At 34.5% G+C, this 9,858-nt stretch overlaps 1 long non-coding RNA gene across 1 annotated transcript; it reads left to right on the forward strand.

Annotated features, from left to right (window-relative positions):
- The first annotated feature begins 3,117 nt into the window (after window positions 1-3,117).
- On the forward strand, window positions 3,118-4,038 carry LOC124643003. The gene is made up of 3 exons (XR_006985854.1): window positions 3,118-3,277; window positions 3,366-3,553; window positions 3,834-4,038. It is a non-coding gene; the product is annotated as an uncharacterized LOC124643003 (long non-coding RNA).
- The last annotated feature ends 5,820 nt before the right edge of the window (window positions 4,039-9,858 follow it).

A 9,858-nucleotide genomic window follows, 5' to 3' on the forward strand; every position in this document is an offset into this window, starting at 1 on the left:
TTTAAGTAACTGTGTTTTATTTTTCATTTTGGATATTTGATAGGATTTATCATTCTTTGTTGAAAATGGGTTCATGAATCATCATCATCGGTTTAATCTTGATTCACTGTTGACAATCTCGTGGCCGAATAGTAACCATTTTAATTCATCATTGTAATAGTTATTTATGACATCATCATTAAGAGTGCGTACAAGGAAAATGGGTACCATTGTATGTCAGTTTTTGTACCTACAAAAAAGGCGATGCCCAAAGAAAAATAATTCGCAAGCTGGCTCACATGTTTAGAATACTTTGTGACGCGGCCAGCAAAGATATCGTCATAATGACTTATGTAGCCTGAGGATCAATACATAGGATAAAGAGTCATATTCTACGTCACATGATTTAGTTAGATATTACATCTTCATTCATTTTGCCAGTTAATAATGTTTATACTCGCAAAAGTGTGCTCGAGTGTAATACGATACGACCAATTTAAGTAGCGATGACAGTCTTCATTAAATAAACAATTCTAAGATAAGTGCTACGTTGGTCATAGCTATTCCTATTTGGCAGCCATTGCGGGTAGATAGTCAAAAGATATAGTTTCTTTACAGAATTTGCATACAAACCAATTAGCAGTAAATAAATAAAACAAATTGTGAATGCATCTGTTAATCATAAAGCACATTTTAAAACAATTGAGAGATTTGTTTTAAGAAAGGATGATGTCCTCCTAGAAGGACCCTAGGCGATTATCGGCTACGGCGGCTGTTGTCATGAGGAGATTAGCCAACTGCGCAGAACATATTATAGTGCACAAGAATTTGCACAGACACAGGTGCACTCACTATTCCTTCACTCTCATAGCCCGATGGGACGGCGATCCGATACTCGCGGAGAGAGATCAGGCGCTGGACCGACATTTACGTGCTCTCCGATGCACGGGGCTTTGCATACAATGGGTGCAAGCTTACAAACCGTTTTGCAATAAATAAATAAAAAAACTGTGAAGGCATTATACAGTATTTCTGTTTATAATATGTTATACAAACTTAACCAAATTCATTCATAAGAATTCATAAGAAACAATATTCATGGAATTGCAAGTATTTGAATAGATTTAGGTAAGTATTATTAGAATCATGTCTGTCTACCATTTAGAAAGACTAACGTCACATTTTCATTTTCAAATAAAAACATAGATATACTTTTTTTATGGGTAATCATCAAATGAAGCCCCTCTCGCTGTGGGTTAGCAGCGTGAGGGAGTGTCAGACTCTTACTGACTAAAACCCGTCGTGTTCCTTCTTAAGAGGACGAATTGGAATTTTTGGCGCCAAAGATCTCAATTTTTCTCAGTAAATACAAAACGGATCAAAATACAACTTGGTTACCTGAAAGTTCATGATATAAACCTTATTTTGTTAGACGTAGAAACATGATTAGGTAACTTTTATAACAGAGAAAAATATATCAAACATACCTCTTTTTAAAAAGAGATTCACATATTATGGGCAAACGGGACCGATTTAAGCCTCTGAACTTTTTTAGTAGTTGAGTATATACATACTCTAGAAAGTAGTAGAAGGAATTTTTATCAAATTATCATTTCTAAATAATAAAATTACAAAACCATTTTGTCGCTTACGACTTTTAGTTATAAGCTAGCGCGCGTATTGTTATCCTCGCCCCGCTCAGACGCTCCGACCCCTTTTGGCGCCTTAGATGCGCGTGCCGGTTATGGAATTATTGTTGACCAATTCGTCGCCTTAAGCCCTTTATGTACCAGGGCCGCGGTAACTCTTTCAAACAATCCCGCAGCCTCGGCAGGCCTTAGCTCTGGTTGGCCCCACAGTACATAGGTACTTAATTACCTACACTTCAGCTTTTACACATGTAAACATTTTCAGGAGTTAGGATTCTATTTCAAGAGTTAGTTTTCGATGAGGTAAACTATCTTCTGAAATCACCAGTCTGCCTTGAGCCAGCGTGGCGATTAACGGTGTTATAGCTTATAACATTCCTTCCTATGTGCTTATTTACCTTTTCTTCTCATATACCTACTTGTACTTTATTTTTACATTGTCAATATTGTTTACTTCATTTATCTTTCAATCTTAGAACTCTATTTCACTAACAATTTGTATAATGTGTTATTAATATCTAATGTACCTCATGTAGGTTACAACTATTTACTGTTCTCAAAGGATGTTATTAAGTAATTAGCCAATAGTGATTATTTAAGTTGTTATTTACTTTTCCATTCATTTCTTCATATAAATACGTGCCTTTAAGTTAAAGTAAGTTAGTTCTGTTCCTACATTCTATTGTTAAACTTGTAATCAAATCTTAAATAAAATAATATTTTATTTTTAAAGTCGTTTTTGCCACTATCACATAACAACGGTCGTTCTTTCCCTGTGCGAGAAGACACCGCAAAAATCAATACCAAAAATACCTAAAGGTGATGATGATTTTTTTTTAAGTAACTGAACCTTCTCATTCGTTTGTTTATTAGGCAAACATCACTGCCTAATTAAGCTAAACACTCACAAATTACCTGCTTTAATTACTTGTGTAATCATTTATTAGTAGGGGAGGCCTAGAAGGGATTTTGGGATTTACTCAAGCGCGGCAGATTAGTATATAGGGAGGTACCTATTACCCCATTTAACACCTCCACCAAGTATAAGCCCTGCCATGCGATTCTGTAACAAACACATCATCGATGCTAACAACGACGAGTTCACAGATGTCGCATCGTAGACATCGCTTTTAAAAACAACGTTGATAAAAACCGTATTCGCTAAGCAAAAAAACTCGTCGACGATCTGACGAACAACGATGACTGCTAAGATGTTTACAGTGTTGCCAAAATTCCATTTAAAGTATAATCGAGAAAATCTCGACTAACGTTTTTTGGCGTTATTTCGACATTTTAAATCAATGTAAATGCATAATATGTATGTTTAAAACCCATTCTATTCGTTATGCAACGAATATTTAATTAATTATATCATTTTCGATATAGAAAATAATGACTCAAATCTTTGACATTTGTTATAAGGTTATGTAGTATATAATATATAGTCTGTGTCATTTCAAAACTTCAAAACCAAAACAAACGTTTTGCTCATAACTAGATTATTATAAGTTTATATTTAAATACGAGAATCGAGATTTCAAAGCTCCAAATGGCTTTAAGCGGTCAAGTGGACTTTAAAAAAAGTTGTACCCATAGCCAACGGCATTCTACTTGTCCTGTGTTTTAGTTTGATTCCAAAACTATCGAAAGTAAGTATACAATACGTAACATTTATATTTTAATATACAATACAGTCTTTATGAACTACGTCTATTAACTAAAATATTTATCTTTTAGTATCTCGCAACGCACTGCCTTCGTTGAGTCAGCTGGAAGAGCTAGTAAGCTTTTTGGAAAGCAAACCATGTTTGATTATGATGGGCCATGCTCGTACTGCGAATGCGAGCATGCATGCATGATCCGAAAACAACAGCCCTAAACAGTGAAGTAGTGGGTGTATGAAAATATTGGAGCAGTGGTGTAAGGTTAGTAAACAATAATCATTTATGAACCTATATAGTGTGTGTTTACCGTTGCATTGAATCATGGTAAGTATAGTAGGTACTCTTCTACATTATGTTTTGTATGTATTAGGTACTAAATTAGTATTGACAGCAGGCAAATGCAATGACTTTACTCTATCCTTCAAATTCAGTCATAAAGGCATTTGAAATTGCAACTGAAAGTTAAACCACACCAAGCAAATAGTGGTTCTATTTATTTTATATATTAGGTACACCCATATAATTTTTGCTTGTGTTACAGTACTGGAAGGACAAAAAGGAGCAGTTCAGAGGAAGTCCAGTTCTATTGCAGCTGCGAGCCAACATGAAGAATTTGCCAGAACTCGGTGTAATCAAGTTAAAAATACATTCTATTATGCAAGGAGAATGTTTTGGAATCTGAATTTAGAAATAAATGCATATTCATTATAAAATACAAAATAATAAAAAGACATGATGAATTAAAATATTGTTTTATTAATTCATTATTACAGAAAAGTTCAGTATTTTTATAAAAATTACTTTGATACCTGCACACTATTGTGTAATGTTAAAAATGTTAATATTAATATTTAACATACACAGGTAAAATACATATGTATTGTTAGAAGGTGTCTACATAGTATTGTTTATTAAATAACTTCTAGCATGACATCCACTGTCCAAGTCACTGCTAGAGTCCGGCTTGCTTATCAACCGGGTCACAGTTGCTTCTTACCTACCTCGTACTTATCAATAATATCTGGATGGTTGATGGCATCTAATGTATATTGTTGAGTCCTTGAGGCAGATGCTTGTGAGACATTGTTCTTGCAATGTCACATAATGTAGCATTATTTGGTACTTAAATCCCACTAACAAAAAATTTGACAGTACCTGCAAAAGGTGGATGGACGGTAAGTTTTAGGCATCTATCCACTGTACTGTATGATGATTTATATTATATTGATTAAGTGTAATATATTGGTGCGGTTGCTAATTCCTCCTCGACGATTCGCCTTTGTTAGGAAAGGGGAAATCTCAGGAAATCTTCTTTCAACTGTCGAATCTGTTCTTCAGTCAATCTTATTATAGTTTCTATCAGTAGTTAGTGTTAGTAAATCCATAATACGTATCACGGAGGCCTGACTTCTTATTTATTTAATTATCATGATGTTTAGTTTCTTCCAACGAAAAATCATACAGGAAAGACGAACTGCCATCTAAAACATTAAAAATAGGCGCAAATGTTTCAGGGATTAAAGTAGGTACGATAAACAAATCATCATAAAAACATATTTTCACATTGCAATTTATTAAATAACTTGTTTTACTTACATTTTAATCGCCTTCATCCAAGAAAACATCCACAATTTTCAAGCTTTTCGGTTTGACAGATAAAATCGAAGGCGAAGGCGAGGTTGTCGTTGCAGGCGAGGATGTTTCGTGTTGCTGAATACCGATTTTCATACATTTGGCACCAAATGTTAGTTCTATGTCACGCCGTCGACATCGTTGAGGCGCTACGATCGCGCAATTTTAACTAATGAATACCGCCGAGTTTTCATCTGATGTTACAACGATGATTTCTTGGTTGTAAAGATGTTTTGCCTTAGTGAATCGCACCCCTGTATATGTAGCCGCGTGTCTAGAATAAAGGATCAGATTAGTAAAAAAAAATATCATCTGACATTCTCCAGCGCGTCAGATTAAGATAGGGTAAGTTAGTTATATGCTAAAAAGTGACTCCACTAATCTGACTATTTGCGATTGACGATAAGAAGTAGGAAGGTTACAAACTTGTAAAAAAAAACGTCATCTTGACTTTCTCGAGCGCGGCTATTTTTTTTTTTATTTTGAAGGGAATAATTCAACGTTCACGAAAAATATATAATCTGACATATAATATTCCCGTAAGCCGAAGTAAGGAAAATTAATCGATAAAGTTTAAAGCGTGCAGCTACGTGATGCCGGTATTCTCCTCCCAGGTTTCCTCTCTCTCTTTTTTCAATTCAATTCATTTGCAATAAGTGTTGGTACATTTTGGGTCTTAAATAATCTACAGTAATATTATAAAGCTGAAGAGTTTTTTTGTTTGAACTCGCTAATCTCAGGAAGTCATACATAGTCTGCAGATATACTGTTTTTAACGATAACGATTCATTTTATTGGATACTTTCGTTAAATACGTGTGCCTTCCAGTTGCATTGTTTGTCTATCGTGATACCGAGAAATGCCATTTCGTATACTTCTTGTAATTTATGTCCTCTGTAATTACTCTTTATAGTCTTCTTTTTATACAGTCGTGGTGGCCTAGTCATCCGGTTAGACTGGAAGCCGACCCCAACATAGTTGGGAAAAAGGCTAGGCAGATGATGATGAGCCTTATTTTTTTATCTATATGTATTAAATTGAATAAAATTAGTTTTTGTAAGATTTACGCGTAGATTATTTCCGTCAAGCCATGTTATTATAGATTCAATTGTATTGTTTATGTCACATGTATATTTATCAATGTCATTATAATTCAATGTAATTATTATAGAAATGTATGTAATGTATGAGCAGATTGGTACACTCCGCCAATAGCAATTTCATACATATCATTGGATAGGCCTTCTTATCTAGAACAACCTTTATTATGACAGCTTTGTTGAAATGTTTGTCCGTTCTGGGATATAGATCAAAAAGTGTGTAAAAGTTAAAACTAAATAATCTATTGATATCTCAAGTTTTAAAGGAATACCAAAGTGCTACAACGTGTATGTCTTGTAAGTACTAAGTACTTGCTGTGCAGACATTGGTGTCCAAGATAAACTTAGACAGTAAATACAAACTTAGAAGAGTTGCATTGGTACTTGCCTGACCTGGAATCGAATCCACATACTTGACAGGTTGGTTCTTTACCCACTAGGCCACCACGACTTAGATAATGATTATAACAAAATTAAAAAACAACGACATTGGTGTTAATTTTTCAAAGAAAATTAGGTTACAGTATTGATTATTATTAGTTTTAAAAACTTTCCATTGTCAGATTAAGCGAGTCTCTCCAGATAATCGTCAGATTATAAGATGATTACGTTAAGGGTACATAAATTAACCATATATATCTTAATCTGACGCGCTCGAGTATTTAAAAATGGCGATATTTTTGCAATTTCAAATAATGGCCACGAGTTTAGGTCACGTCTAAATTGTCAGATTATTGCATAAGAGACTTCGTTTTGGTTCACTTAACACCCCTTTTGAAAATCTGTCGCGCTTGATAAAATTATTTTTTTTCCCATTTTTAACCCTTACCTACGACCACCCCCACCATGGAAACAGTCAGATTAATATACGTATGTTTTCAAAATGACGTACGACGTGCATGCTATTAATATCTGACGCGCTCGAGTATGTCCATGCAACTGTTTTTTTTTACATTTTTGAAAGTTTATAGCCGCTCCACCCACCGATGAAAGTGTGTGTATGTCAGGACATTTTTTTCTTCTTATCATCTAAGCTTCGCAATCTAATAGGTCTCATTGACGCTCGAGTCACTCCCGGTTTAGCACCCTTACCTCCCCTACTATGTGGAACAATTACTAGGTTGTCATTAATTACTAATTAGTTACCTTAGAATTAGTTATAAATAGCTCGCAAACTAGATGCATATATTAGAAAACAAATTTATTTAACGAGCTTGTCTGTCTATCCTTTCACATTAAACTCTTAAATGAGAGAGCAAATTTTCATGCAGTTGTGCTTATAGCCACAGTGATTCAAGAGTGTGGAAGAAATAGCTTTGACCAGCATTTCATCCCTTGGAAAGAACTATCTAACCCTGTTTTTAGGGTTCCGTACCCAAAGGGTAAAACGGGACCCTATTGTTTTCGCTCCTCTGTCCGTCCGTCCGTCTGTGACCAAGCTGTATCTCATGAACCGTGATAGTTAGAGAGCTGAAATTTTCATAGATGATGTACTTCTGTTGCCTCTGTAACAACAAATACTGAAAACAAGAATTAAATACATATTTTGGGTGATAGCCAAGAACATCCATACAACAAACGTGATTTTCTTGTCCGTTTTATATATAATGGTACGGAAGCCTTCGTGCGCGTATATATTTATATTTTTTTCGCCGTCAAAAACTGTATAGATTTGGCCAAAAAAATTGTTTGAGACAAGCCAATTTCGGCATTCAGCCCCTTAAGTACATTTTATTATCAAATCCAGTTAAATATCTTCAATAAATGAACAAACAATAAAAAGTGACATCACTACGTATATTAAGTTCTTAGAATATACAATACGTTACCACTGCGCATGCGTGTGGCGTCATATTTCAGGGGCCCGAATCTCGTAAATTAATAATGTCAAAATTGAATAGAAATTGAATCGCAATAGCTGTTTTAACCTTAGCGGGCATTCTGCTACTAATTTAAGACCAATCGTATACCAATGGCCTTCGATTGGTCTTAACGGTAGTTTGCTCTACACTCATATTGAAATCGTAAATAATTTGCAGACAATATGATTCATAGTTTATTTATTTAAATTGGTTTGTTACTATAATTCTAATTTTAATAGATTTTTTTTAAATAATGTCGTATTGTTTTTTTTATTATTATAATTTAATGCATGCTGTGATTTCCTATAATTAAGGAAACACAAGAAAAGATAATATTTGTTCCTAAAACTTGTCTGTAATGTGTATTTCTTGTTGGAAATCCAAATAAATAAATAATTGAATCACAGAAACGGATAAAAACGTTTATTTATAATAAAAAATAGCGGAATGCCACATACGCTTCAATCGTAATTGGATCTCACTCGGATGTGAATCGTATGTCATCATCATCCTCCGAGCCTTTTCCCAACTCTGTTGGGGTCGGCTTCCAGTCTAACCGGATTCAGCTGAGTACAAGTGCTTTACAAGAAGCGACTGCCTATCTGACCTCCTCAACCCAGTTACCCGGGCAACCCGATACCCCTTGGTTAGACTGGTGTCAGACTTACTGGCTTCTGGCTACCCGTAACGACTGCCTAGGATGTTCAATGACAGCTGGGACTTACAGTTTAACGTGCCATCCGAAACACAGTCATTGGTGTCTAAGATATACTTAGAATGATGAATTTATGTGAATCGTATGTCGCTTAAGTAAGATTAGGAGAATCGGGCCCTACTACTAAAGTCAGGAGAAACATACTACATTCTAAACATTTAAGAGGACGAATTGGAATTTTTGGCGCCAAGGATCTCAATTTTTCTCAGTAAATACAAAACGGATCAAAATACAACTTGGTTACCTGAAAGTTCATGATATAAACCTTATTTTGTTAGACGTGAAAACATGATTAGGTAACTTTTATAACAGAGAAAAATATATCACACATACCTCTTTTTAAAAAGAGATTCACATATTATGGGCAAACGGGACCGATTTAAGCCTCTTAACTTTTTTAGTAGTTGAGTATATACATACTCTTTAAAATTGTAGAAGGAATTTTTATCAAATTATCATTTCTAAATAATAAAATTACAAAACCATTTTGTCGCTTACGACTTTTAGTTATAAGCTAGCGCGCGTATTGTTATCCTCGCCCCGCTCAGACGCTCCGACCCCTTTTGGCGCCTTAGATGCGCGTACCGGTTATGGAATAGGGTATTACATGCATTTTTGAAATATATCTTAAATAAATTCTTTAGTCTTAATATATCTCTAAAAAATTAAAAATATTTTTTTTTCTCACGTTATGTACGAATATAAATTAATTGTTTTATCATAATTTCAAATTTCGCGCGTATTTCGCGAAAACGCGGCACACAACGGACGCCATGATTGTTTTTTGGTCATGACGTCATTACGTTAGTAAACAAACTACAGCTGTCAGTAATACATATTTTGATATGTATTGAAAATTTTAATAATGAGTAATTATGCTCCGTATCGTTGGTGTGTTGTTTCTGAATGTGAGAACACTAGTGTAAAAACACCAGACAAATTATGGATTCAAGTACCAGTGGATATAAATATGAGAAACACTTGGTTAAAAGTTGCGAGACGAGATCCCGGACTGTTATCAGATAAATCTCGTTTATACTTTTGTGAAGATCACTTTGATGTAAGTAACTGTATTAACATTACCTATCTAATGAAATATACTCTTTAATGATAGGTTAACTACTTCAAGAATCAATACTTTGGGAAATGTGGATAATATTTAGAGGTTATACACTTTTGTTTACTACCGTAATGACGTCATTAGCATGGCGGCGACATTTCGTAGTGTTCAAAGACAGATAAAAAAACCTAAAAACT

The sequence above is a fragment of the Helicoverpa zea genome, chromosome 26, assembly GCF_022581195.2.
Source record: "Helicoverpa zea isolate HzStark_Cry1AcR chromosome 26, ilHelZeax1.1, whole genome shotgun sequence".
NCBI lineage: Eukaryota > Metazoa > Arthropoda > Insecta > Lepidoptera > Noctuidae > Helicoverpa > Helicoverpa zea.